Below are 12,815 nucleotides of genomic sequence, written 5' to 3' on the forward strand. Positions count from 1 at the left end.
TTTTGTCCACACCCCTAAGATCACGTGTCCAGAAGCATGATGCTTTCGAAAATATGGCGGGGTTGTTCCTTGCAAGGTGAGACATTTTGGAATTTTTCTATTTTTATTTGCCCTTCTGTGGCTTGTTCTTATGTTGTTATAGGTAAGACTCATTCCGTCAAATTGAAAAGTAACTTGCAGACGTTAATGCAAGTGAGAGGAAGCGTTTTTAGAAGGCGAATTTGAGCACATGGCAATAACATTTTGAAACAGTTCATTAGTCTAAGCCAGTAAATCACCAGATTGTTCTGTCCAAGAGCAAATAGCCAAATACATATTTTTGAACCCAGTTGGAAGCTCAATTGCAGGACTTTGATTAACGTCTTCTGCAGGAGGGCAACTGGTAACTTTATTTCCACAGGCAGGCAAAACTTTTTGAACTGAACTTCTTTAGAAGGAAAACCTTCCTCTAGATAGTCAAACCAGGCAGGCAAAATCATTCTTACAGCTGGTCAATTTGCCTGGTGCCTGGTCCGTAATGAAACTCCCTGTGAATTTGTTGATCGATGTTATCTTTCTAAGAGGGGGGCATTGGGGTATATTAGAAACCGCAAGACTGAAGAAAAATCATCCAAAACTGCAAAACTGCCAAAAAAACTTGCCCAAAACCAAAAACCCCATACAAAACCGTCAAAAACCGATACAATGGTGACAAGTGGGGCATACAGGGCAAACTACACTATCAAAGTATTTGTGAATGCCATGGACGTGACTGAAGCCTTCGTATCTTTTAGTAACTTTTAGCTTCTGCAGGCTTCTCTCTTCTCTCTTCACTTTACATCTAAACGTGTTTTCCTTTCGAAAATTCTCGCCACCTTGCCCCTCCTTGTGAAAAAAATGCAACACAATCCACAATTGCTTCTTCCGTTGCTGGCGCAGGAGGCACATTGGAAACTGACCAAATAATCGCCCTGGTCTGTGAGGTCAAAGTCTTGGGTGTCATTCCAGACGTGTGATCCCCTACTGTGACATTTAGTTCGTCACGCATTCCTCTCAAGAGCTTTGGCGTTTTGCAGCTATTCGAGATCAATTGCCACTCAAATCAAAGAGAAACCAGAACCCAAATAGGACAAAATAGGAAAAACCAAAAGCCACATCGGATACCAAAACTGAAAAACTGCTAGTATTTTTTACGAAAACCGAAAACCAGATGCTAAAAAATGAAAAATCCGCAAACCGCAATGAACACCGAAACCGAAAAACCAAAGTCTTTTGGCACAAAAACCAAAAAACTGATCTAAAAAATAGCCAAAACCGCAAAACCGAAAATCCCAATGCACCCCTCTTCTAATCAAATTCTTACAAATCCCTGAATACAGGTTCAGTTTTAGACTAGCCCTATATTATATTCATAATATTACTATTAGTAATCATAGTTACAGAGTGTGTTCATGTGGCTGCAGTCTGATGAGGAATGTCATAATAATTATTAATAAGCAATTATTGCTATGTGCTTTGTTGTGTATGAAGTGTTGACTTCTAGAGAGTAAATTATAAGTTAAGATCTTTAGGATATGACCTTATTAATTCTTTGACTCATAACATTAGTAAAATCACGTTGTAACCCAAAATCTTACCATTTATCGTCAAGCACAGCCAAAATGACAACACAGGAATCATACATAAATAAGTTTTTGCTCTAAGTCTCTTGAATAACATTTTGGCTGACAATTACTTTGAGAAAAAGAGAATTTTTTTTGACAGCCAATGACCCCTACACCATTAATACCGGTACTCTCTCCATTTTAACAGCAAAAATTATCTTCAAACACACGGTACCACAATGGATACAAAAATTGCAGTCTCTTTTGCCAACATTTTCATGGCCGTGGTAGAAACAGAAATCATTAACTGCAGCCACTTAAAGCTGCTCACTTGGAAAAGATATATCAATGATGTCTTTTCTCTATGGAACATAAACAAGGAGGAAATAAACACGTTTATAGAGCTAGCAAATAGCTATCATCCGACCATAAAATTCACAGCTGAAATTTCAGATACAGAAATAACTTTCCTGGATACATGCGTCTATAAGGGCAAAAGATTTAAGAAGGAATCCATTCTCGACATGCGCATGCACTTCAAACCGACAGAAACTTTCCAATACACACACTTCACCTCCTGCCACCCTCCAGGCATCAGGAAGGGCTTTATTAAAGGCGAAGCCTTAAAACTTCTGAGAACCAACTCTTCAAAAGCTACATTTGAAGAAAACGTTATGCAATTCAAACGCAGATTACGCTACAGAGGTTATCCAGATAACCTTTTAGAAAACACTCTCTCAGAAATTAAATTTAGCAAAAGAATGTCGGCTCTACAAAATAAACCAAAAACGCGCAAAAGAATTTTACTGTTTGTTACAGAATATCGCCCATCTGTACCTAATCTTAAAAACATTCTTATGAGTAAACGGCATTTAATACAAAATCAGCCTCTGCTAAGGGAGATCTATAGAGACCCCCCCTCCCCCTGCTTTCATTCAGAAAAGGGAGATCTTTTAAAAATGTTCTCGTTAGAACAGAGCTTTGAAGGTCAAAGTTTTCCTATCTTGACCAATAGGAATTGTGTTTGGCCTGTCATTCATTTTTATCAGCATACTTATTTGACACATAAACAGTGCAAGATCACATGATTGTGTCCAAGTAGCTAATTTCGACTTTTGGTATTTGGATAAAATTAATTGTCAGGTGAGGTGTAAGTAGATGGCTGAAGATTGGCTAGAAGCTAGCTGTTTTGGCTGGCTACCAGCCCTTATTGACAGCCCTGTAGTAGAAACAGTTTCTCAGCAGTTTGTCTGTCGGATAGGCAGATTCTAGTTGCATGGCGGTTATATAAGCCTTATTTATCTCCCCAGTATTCACATCCTGCATTCAGTTGACAAGATTATTGGTAAAGCAAATTATTGGGCAGGTCAGACTGTGCTCTAGAAGTGCATGAGTGCCACAGGCGACTAACTTTTGCCTTGGGGCAACTAACAGAACTCAATTTTTTTATATAAGCTAAAGTACTGGGCATCCAGGATTTCATGGTTATAGGAACCTTAGGGCTCCTCGTAATAATATTTTTCTTAGACCACAGCCTTCATTGGGGGAACCTATTGAGTAGTTGTTGCTATCTGCTTGCTATAAACAAAGTTTGCCCTGTCCTGTTGTTCCACTATTCATCTTAAGACTGCTGCCTGTTGTTTCATATTTGCAGTTTTTTCTGTGCTTAGAGGTGTTGAATACTTTTGAAACCTTTCCTATTTCTTACCAGATAGAAAACAGAGAAGCACCAAATTAGCCTACCTACCGGGACTAATATATGTAAAAAATTCACTTTGAGACATTTAGATCCCATATGAGGTACGTGAGTCATGATTTCTCTGTGTTTGGTTGGAGTGGTTATAAATATTATTACTTTTGCTACCTGTACTAGGAATAATAACACACAATATGGGCAGAAATGAAATGAATGGGGAAGTGGTTGTTTCAATGTTGTTCAGCTATTTCAAGAATCTTTTGTAACACGTATGCGAGTCGTAAGATAACCTAGCTGTGCTTGGGGCACTCTTGTTGATGAGGGAGGGAGGGACCAATTTCTTTCCACTGTGTGTATATTCAGTACTACTTTGACCACTTCATCATTTGTCCTTGTTGCACCATGGGACTCACAAGGCCTTTCCTTAACCATTTAGCTTTATGCTATTTAGTTATAGTTCCTTATTATAGAAATTGAAGAGACACGATGGTCTAATGGTTAGGGCAATGGACTACACATCAAGCAGTCTTTGGTTTGTTCTTGGGCAAGGCACTTGTGCAATGCCTCTCACCAATCAGGTGTACAGTTGGTACTTAGTGAATTCAATGCTGGGGGCTGACCATGCAACAGACTAGCATTCCATCTAGGGGGTGGGGAAGAGGAGAAATACTTTTTATCACTTTATGCTTCCAAAACCAGCGTAAGCTGCGGTGTTTTGGATCGCTCAGCCTGACACAGATTCTACCTCTTCCCTAGTAGGGTTGAAACTTTAAAAAAAAATAACCTGAAGACTCATTTTTAATGGTGTAGTTTGTAAAACGTAAGCAGGGGTTCCATTAAGGGCCAGGCAGCAGGCAAATTAACCGGCTGTGGAGACGATTTTGCTTGACTGGTTTGACCATCTAGAGGAAAGTTTTTCTTACAAAAAAAGTTCAGTTCAAATAGTTTTGCCCGCCTGTGAAAACCAGTTGCCCTCCTGCTAAAAACGTTAATGAAACTCCTGCTTAAGAGATTAAGGGTGTCATTAAGGTTAAAACATTTCCTGTTTCTTACTAGATACAAAACAGAGAAGCAACAATGAAAGTATGTGCCGAGACTTGAGAGGAGAAAGAATCATGTTGAAACATTGGATTCTATAATAAGTGAGTCAATTTCTTTGTGTTTGGTTTCATGTTCTAGGCATGACAGTGCACAATGCAGGTGGGAAAATTTAAACAAGTTAATGTTTGACTTTCACTGTTCAGTTATTTCAAGAAATGGCAAGTTATGTGGCAATACTACACCTTAGCCCTTCAAGGTTAGGGTTTACAAAAATTCCTTAAAACTGCTGTGCCTCAAGTTCCATTATTTTGGTCGAGTATTCTTTTATTGCAGGAGGGACACAGTAATCTAATGTTGAGCACAGTGGACTGCAGATCAACAAGTCTGGGCTTGAGCCACTGGTTAGGGTCTCTGTGTTGTGTTCTTGGCAAAACACTTTGCCCTCACACTACCTCCTCAGTGTTTTTACCAGACCCTGCCATTACGGGAATCCCACGTTGCAACCAGATAAATCATATGGCCTCCAGAAAAACAAAAATGGCCCAATTTGGCCCTTCCCTTTTACAAGGCTGTAGGCTTAACACAGGCATAGTATTTTGAAAGCCATCCCAGGGCTTGAAATTGCGGCCGATATGGTTGCCAATGAGACTGACATTTCATTCTCAGTGACCAAAACTTCTGGTTAAGTCGCCATTAATGGCAACTACATTTCTCTGTGTTGACGATCAATAATGGTTATTTTGTCACACATTATGTCCTTCTAGAAAATCATATTGAAAATCTTTGCTTCTAAAACATTCAACATAAGACAAGAAATCAATCCATCCTTTTGCTTTCCTGTAATGATTCTCTCACATCGGAAAACTTCTAAATGGCTGACCATGTTTGAAGTCGCCCTTTAATGCATTGCAAACCCTTGATCATTGACTGATCATTGACTGAGTCATGTATGCCTATGGACTGTTCTCTTGTAATGCATGGATCCATCATACTAGTATCTGGCGACCAAAAATTTGCATTTATTATTTATTGACCCCTTCCCTAAAAAATTGGCCCCTAAAAAGGTCTTCTGGGGTCACTGTGGCCCTCAAGTAAAATTTTCTGGCTGAAACACTGCGTCTTTCCATCTATGTGTACAAACAGGTACTGGGGTTAGTATCTGGGTGCTGACCCTGCTACAGACTTGCATTTCATCCCATCTCATCATTGTCAAACCTTGCCCCTGTAGGGTTGAAACTCTGATTAATTTTTTAAATTGTGTAGTGCTGAGAAACAGAGAGAATCTCATCCAAGGGGAAGAGTAGAACACTCAATTTCCCTTAATGCAACAGAGACTGGGTTAAGCTGTGGTGGTTTAGATCACGTGGTGGCCTGATGCAGACTTAACCTTACTTTCATAGTCCAAACTCATCCTAGTAGGGTTAAAACTTTAAAAATCTGATGACTTATTTTTAATTGTGTAGTGTGTAAAACTTAAGAGTTCAAGGCTGTTATATCAAGGTTATTAAAACAGTTCCCATTTCTTACTAGATACAAACCAGAAAGCTGTGTGCTGAGAATCATGTGGAGAAAGACTCATATTGAGGCAGTAGATTCCATATCAGGTGAGCATTTGGTTGGAGGGGTCATCTGTGAGTTACTCGATGTTACCTGTACAAGGAATAATAGCACACAATGCAGGCAGAAAATTCAAACAGTAGAGATGTTCAGCCATTCAGGGATCCATATTGGTTTTTTCTCAGCCAGGCAAGTATGTCAGATGACATATTTGCCGTGGCAAAATTTTATTTGCCCCTTCAATAGGGAAGAATGGTATCAGAACAGCATGTAAAGGAAAAGTTGATGTTAAATTTGTATGTTTTTCACATGACCAGTTTTCCAGTACATCATGTCTGTAGTTGTGGCTGTCGGTGGACACAGACAATCCAGGTTCAAATGAAAACTAAGGCCTCTTCGACCGCCATGAAGGCTGAGAGGACCACTCTCACTCTTCCTGCCTGTATTAATTTTGACTTGTTTTTCCAAAGTGTTAACATTACTAAATGCCATTTCCTGATCAAGACAGCTGATGCGATCGCACCTTGTGTTTTTGCAGATGCAGATGCAGTGTGGAGCATCAGCGGTTGACAAAATGAAAATTGAGCCTGCAATAATTTCATTTGTGGAGAATACCACATCATCCAAGATACAATGTAGCAGACCAAATTGATGATTTTATCACAAAAGCAAGCTGTAGGTCTTTCTAGAGCTGTTTTTTTAAAAGTTCCAAATGGATGACAAGTGGTCAGAATGCAGTACACTCATAAGCAAATTTAAGAACTGCTTTTATTCCGGTAGAGTCAAACTTAACTCATTTAGCAGACGCATTTTCCTATTGTTTTGGTTGTCCCTAAAATTTTGTAGTTGTCAAGGATGACCAGGTGACTGCGAATATGGATCCCTAGCTATTGTACTGGATTGTGTTCTTGGACATGACATGTTACTCTCACAGTGCCTCCTTCCACCCAGATATACAAATGGGTACTTAATGAATTTCATACTTGGGCTAACCCTGCAATAGGCGGGCACCCCATTTAAGTTGGGGGGGCTAGGGGAATAGAAAGATACTATATCAATTGATGCTACAGAAACTGTGATAAAATATGGTAGTTTGGATTACTTGGTCTGATATAGACTTTACCTCACCTTCATTGTCAAACTTCTCCTTGTAGGGTTGAAAATTTAAAAAAATGACTTCTTTGTAAAACTTAAGAGATCAAGGAATTCCCTAAACTAAGGTTAAAACATTTGCAGTTTCTTACTAGATACAAAACAAAGAAGCAAGGAAAAGAGCTATGTGCTGAGACTCGAGAGAATCAAATTGAGACATTGGATCCCATAGTAGGTCAGTTACGAACAGTTTTATTAGTGTTTGGTGTCATGTACTAAGAATAATTTTGAAAATGAAAACAAATAGAGATGTTATTGTTTCACTACCATTCAACCATTCAGCCAGCCATTATGTGGCCATATACCTCGAGTAGCCCTTCAGGGGTAGAGTGTATTAGAAATTTGCAGTTCCAGAAAATATCGATACTTCCCCACAGAAGGGATTGGAATTTCCTGGTGGCTGGGGGAGCGGGGTTCTGTAAGACCAAAAAATTTAAAGAAATATACGAATTAATTAATTGGAATTTCCAGAGGGGTGGGCAGTCTAAGACAAAATCCCCTCTTTGGCAGAGGTATGGATATTTTCTGGAACTACACAATTCCTTAGGTCCCTTGTACTACAATGTCTGAGTACCTACAATTGTTGATGTAAAAATGGATACTGGGTGAATTTAATACTGGGTGCTAACCCTGTGACAGACTAGCATCCCATCTGCCCCATCACTTAATGCAACAAAGACCTGGATACACTGTGTTGGTTTAAATCACTTGGACTGATGCAGACTTAACCTTACCTTCATTGATGAAATATGCCCCTGTAGGGCTGAAATGAAAAAAATGGTTTATTTTAATTGTGTAGTTAATAATGATAATAATAATAATAATAATAATAATAATAATAATAATAATAAAATTTATACAGCGCTAATTATATAAAATATTCATAAGCGCTTTACATTTTAGTTAATGAAATTAAGAGATAAAGGATGTTATAAAGGTTAACATATTTTCTTATTCTTTCTAGATACAAAACAGAGAAGAAACAAAAGAAGCTGTGATGTAAAGTTTATATGAAATATTTCATATATGAACTGCGGTTATAGATGACAGTGCAGAATGATCATCGCAGTTAATTTTCCAATTTAAGCAACTGGAAAGAAGAAGCCTGAAAAAAATCAGGGCTTCAACGGGATTCGAACCCGTGACCTCCGCGATACCGGTGCGATGCTCTACCAACTGAGCTATGAAGCCACACATTGGGAGCGAGGTCAATTAATTGAGTTCATGTCTTCCCGTGAGGAGTGAAATGATGTAAAGTTTATATGAAATATTTCATATATGAACTGCGGTTATAGATGACAGTGAAGAATGATCATCGCAGTTAATTTTCCAATTTAAGCAACTGGAAAGAAGAAGCCTGAAAAAAATCAAGGTTTCAACGGGATTCGAATCCCGTTGAAGCCCTGATTTTTTTCAGGCTTCTTCTTTCCAGTTGCTTAAATTGGAAAATTAACTGCGATGATCATTCTTCACTGTCATCTATAACCGCAGTTCATATATGAAATATTTCATGTAAACTTTACATCATTTCACTCCTCACGGGAAGACATGAACTCAATCAATTGACCTCGCTCCCAATGTGTGGCTTCATAGCTCAGTTGGTAGAGCATCGCACCGGTATCGCGGAGGTCACGGGTTCGAAATTAGCCGGTGCTATTTATTTTTGTTGTTGTTGTTCTTACAGTTCTTAGTATCATTATGTAAGCTCCGTGTACTGTTCTCTGATGATGATGATGTGATGATGATGTGACCAAACGACAAGCGCATTCCCGATGAGAGAATTAACTTGTAAACTTTAGTCGAGTATACACTGCACAGTATGTATATTTTGTTCTTTGTGTCTCATTATACCCATTGTTAATTGGACGTTTTATTTATCTCTGTTTCAGGCTGCCAACTCAAGTGTACATGTAGCGACATTAACATGGAGAAGGAAGCAAAGGAAAGCAAAGAACTTCGTTTAGATGTTTTTTTTCAGCGGATTACGTTTTAAGAGTAAGGTAGATTTACACGACAAGGTTCATCTCGATGGAGTTTCTCGCGAGAGATTGTTAGGGCGGAGCTCGTATTAGGTGGTTTTATAACACAAAACTCAACAGAAGACAGTGAAATTACTGTCAAATTGTCCAGTATCTCTACCAAGCTGTCTTGTACATGTATCTTGCTAGTTTTCAAGGAAGCCCTGAATTCTATTTCAAGTTTGCAGCCTTAAAATTTAAGGTAGAATCGAAGCATTACCTGGATTACTTTTTGCAACTCGAATTTTCAGCCTGGAAGTCTCGCTATTAAACTCGTTGAAATTGCAGTCTATTTGTCTAGTATCTATTTCCCAAATTTGTGAAATCTTTTTAGTTTTCAAGGAGGTATTGAATTGATTGCGCTTTTAAAAGGGCCAAGAAAAAAATCGAAAAGAAACTAAGTCTTTTAGTGGAAAAGTGTCCTTAGAAAAAAAAGTCTGCAATTTTAAATGGTGTCTGGTTTGGAGTTAAACATATACTGAGACTTTTGGCGGAAAAAATCTTGCACTATGTAGGATTTTTCCTATCAAAAGTCAAACTATATGCTTGATTTCTGGCTAGACTTCGTTCAAAAGCGCAGAATTTTTTTTCTTTTTGGCAACCCTACATAGTCAAAAAATAGTAAAAGAGATAGCCTACATATTGACTAGTTACCAGGCCCTTTTAAAAGCCCAATTTTTTTTATTTTGTTTACTCATTCAAATTGTTTGTAATGAATTTTAATTGAATTATTATTAAAAAGCCAATAGAAGTTATATTTTTAACAGTACTAAAAAAAAATGTACGCAATAAAACCACCACTAGCTATTTTAATTTAATTTTATTGTTTTTTAATAATGCTAAAATAATGCACACAATAAAAACAACTCTTCCTGTTTTCATTTAATTTATTGTAATGTAATAAGTAATTAATTAAAACGTTTGAAAGAAAAAGTTTGCGTTTAAAAACTAAGACTTTTGGCGGGAAAATTGGAAAAAATTTGCACAGCTTTTCCCCTTACACCTTTCTTGAGAAAAAACTTAAAGAGGTTACCCTTCAGAAGTTTTTGATCGCAAAAATTTCTCAAAGGCAGTAATTGACAGAAAATCCCGTCAAAAACAACTGCATCACCTCGCATTTAAAAAGCAATTTTGATATTTCAAAGTAGTTTTTTTTCTCGAAGTAATGTTTGCCAAACAGTCTTCAAATTTTATTTTCAACGAACTTCGCGATGGTTTTTTGCGAGGTGATGCAAGAATTCCTCAAGACATGAAAAACATGAAATGACGAATGAATCAAATAGCTACAAAATAAAATTTAATTTCGAAATGGATTTTAAAATCTCGCAAAGTGACCGTGAAATGGTGTTTCAACAAACTGAGATTAATTTTATATCCAATCGAGTTTGATCTGCAACTGTATGTAGCTTGCCATTTGATATCTTTCTCTGCCAGTCGATAGTTAAGATGGTACACTTCGGATCAGTTGCGCAGGAGCAAAAACATCAATCAAAATTCAAACAAAATTGGAGAGTTGTGTAGTATGTCCGATAATTAACCTGAAGATATTTTCACTGTATTTTAAAGTACCTGTGGTACAACAACATGCAAGAGAACCATCTCGATAATCATATGATTCTGAATGCAGTTTGTAATCTCTGAGAAATTTTCCTTTTAGCCTTCCGAATTCCTTAAAGTTTCCCAAAACTTTCGTTGCCGTTGGGAAATCTTCGGAAGTCTGCGGAAATCTTCCAGTGATCTCCGGAATCATGATCCATCGGCGATCGTCAGAATACCTCGGATGGCTGTCGGCAGCTGATCGAAATTGTCGTATTTTTTCAGAAATTTTCGTTATAGTTTGCAATCGACGTTTTTGGCCAGAGTCGATATTTGTTTTCAAGTGTGTTTCAGATTGTTGAAAATGTTTACATATATAATTACATAATATAATTGTGTGTTCATGTGATCAATTCAGATGACAATCCGTACTCTTTCAAGAGTAATTTTCATTGTCCTGGCACTTTTCTGTTTTATCACTTTATGAATTTGATGCTTTATTCGATGAGAATTTAATGTTTGAATATAACTTTAATAGTAGCAAAACAGTTTGAATTTGTTACAGAATCGAATAATTTCGTTTATTCCAGCAGCAATGCGGTCCAGAAAAAACACTCTATATATCTTCGAGGTTTTATTCGAACTGAAGACGGTAAAATTTTGCGCGATAATTTTAATTCTGGCAAGATAATCTATCACGGTTGTAGAGTGAATCATTCGTTGTTTCCAAATATATTTTTCGTTGTCGTACAAGCCATTTAAATCTCCTTTTGCCGAAAAAAATACCCATTAAATGTTACATTACTTCGTTGATTCCGAGAAATTCACATGGTGTTGCCAAATGTAGTGCCACCTTAAAAACTCAGCGTTGTTTATCCACTTAAGATATTCTCTGAAATCATGTCGACCAAAATGGTGGTTACCAGAAGCGAGATCTCAGATTAATTACGGCCAAGGTTAGCTTTGAAAAATATATTTCAGTCGTTCGAAACAAATAAATACCATGACTTCCTCTACCAGAAAAAATACCTCGACAACTAATCCTTACAGCGAAAGCTTCAAATATATTACCACCATTTTAATCGAAAGTTATGAAATTAAAATTATTATCTCGTTGTTATCTCCGCTGTTGAATAACCATTAACTCCTCGTGAATTTCAATCTCTTCTTTCGTTCGTCATACCAGTGAATTCCATCTTTGCCGTTGGGTCATTTTCTCTCCTTAAAAAGAAGAAAAGAAACAGAAACAGAAACATAAGCTTTTACTCGGGATAAAATGAATTTTAAAGATACACTATTACTACCAGGGCAAGCAGCGAACAAAGCTCGTATGAACCGGCTGCACGTGGTAACGGTTTTCAACTTTCCGGGAGCAACACGCGAAGAGAAGAACAGAAAATATCAAACACATTCAGCGCAAGAATCTTATAAACTTGTGCAAAAAATATTTCTTAACAATTTACTGAATCTTTTCATCTCAGTGACTGCATAACTACGACTATCTGGTTTATGAACGAAGCTGTGTGAAGCTTGGCAAAGAAAATTGGGAGCTTAATTAGGGTGTAAGTTAACTTTCTGTTTGGTTAAGAGCAAAAAGATCAAAACGTGCACTCACCATTAATATTTTAATACTTCTATCTCGTCCTGTTTTATCTTCTTCGAAGGAAGAACATGGCCAAATCCGACATCACCAGGAGCACAAAATCCACGTTTTGACACTATGACCAAGTGTTTGGTTTGACGCAAATTCCACAAGTAGTCATGAATATTGATTACAAACTAGAACCAATCGCTGACAAAAACGTCGCCACATATTTTCATGACTTGGATTTGAATTTTTATACAAAACTATTGTATCACTTCAAGAATATCAATTTCACTTCAGATATCTGCATTTTTAGCCTTTATTAAGACAATAATTAGTGAAATTATTATACATTGTAGTCACCATCTGTCTTCTCATTGTCTAAAGCAGTTACCAAAAAATGTTCCTGCGCGGCAAAACGTGAAAAAAAAAATCATTGAAGGGGAGCCACGAGGGAAAATAAATCAAGCAAGTGCTTCTACTAACCAGGTCATGTGTTTGGCTTAAAAAAAAATATTGCACAGGATATTGTACACACAAAAAATATCATGCGCAAACTAAAGGTGAGAAAAAAATTTACATCCAGAAAATTGCCCAGCTCCTCACCCCCCTCAAAAAAAATAATGGTCCATTCCTTATAAAGAACG

At 37.3% G+C, this 12,815-nt stretch overlaps 2 long non-coding RNA genes across 4 annotated transcripts; one reads left to right on the plus strand and one right to left on the minus strand.

The window, feature by feature from the left end:
- The first annotated feature begins 14 nt into the window (after positions 1-14).
- Positions 15-9,334, plus strand: LOC110052900 (uncharacterized). Of its 3 annotated transcripts, XR_016208249.1 has the most exons (8): positions 15-76; positions 3,295-3,383; positions 4,336-4,421; positions 5,851-5,924; positions 6,416-6,552; positions 7,114-7,204; positions 7,994-8,028; positions 8,919-9,334. It is a non-coding gene; the product is annotated as an uncharacterized LOC110052900 (long non-coding RNA). The 3 variants fall into 3 exon arrangements; XR_016208250.1 differs by lacking the exons at positions 6,416-6,552; positions 8,919-9,334 and having other exon boundaries at positions 7,994-8,384; XR_016208251.1 differs by lacking the exons at positions 6,416-6,552; positions 8,919-9,334 and having other exon boundaries at positions 7,125-7,204; positions 7,994-8,384.
- A 2,206-nt stretch (positions 9,335-11,540) lies between these two features.
- On the minus strand, positions 11,541-12,779 carry LOC149109150 (uncharacterized). The gene is made up of 2 exons (XR_016208252.1): positions 12,199-12,779; positions 11,541-11,804 (listed from the first exon to the last, which is right to left on the minus strand). It is a non-coding gene; the product is annotated as an uncharacterized LOC149109150 (long non-coding RNA).
- Positions 12,780-12,815: the final 36 nt, after the last annotated feature.

This window comes from Orbicella faveolata, unplaced genomic scaffold (assembly GCF_042242905.1).
Source record: "Orbicella faveolata isolate gen_17 unplaced genomic scaffold, um_ofav_v1 contig_25, whole genome shotgun sequence".
Lineage (NCBI taxonomy): Eukaryota > Metazoa > Cnidaria > Anthozoa > Scleractinia > Merulinidae > Orbicella > Orbicella faveolata.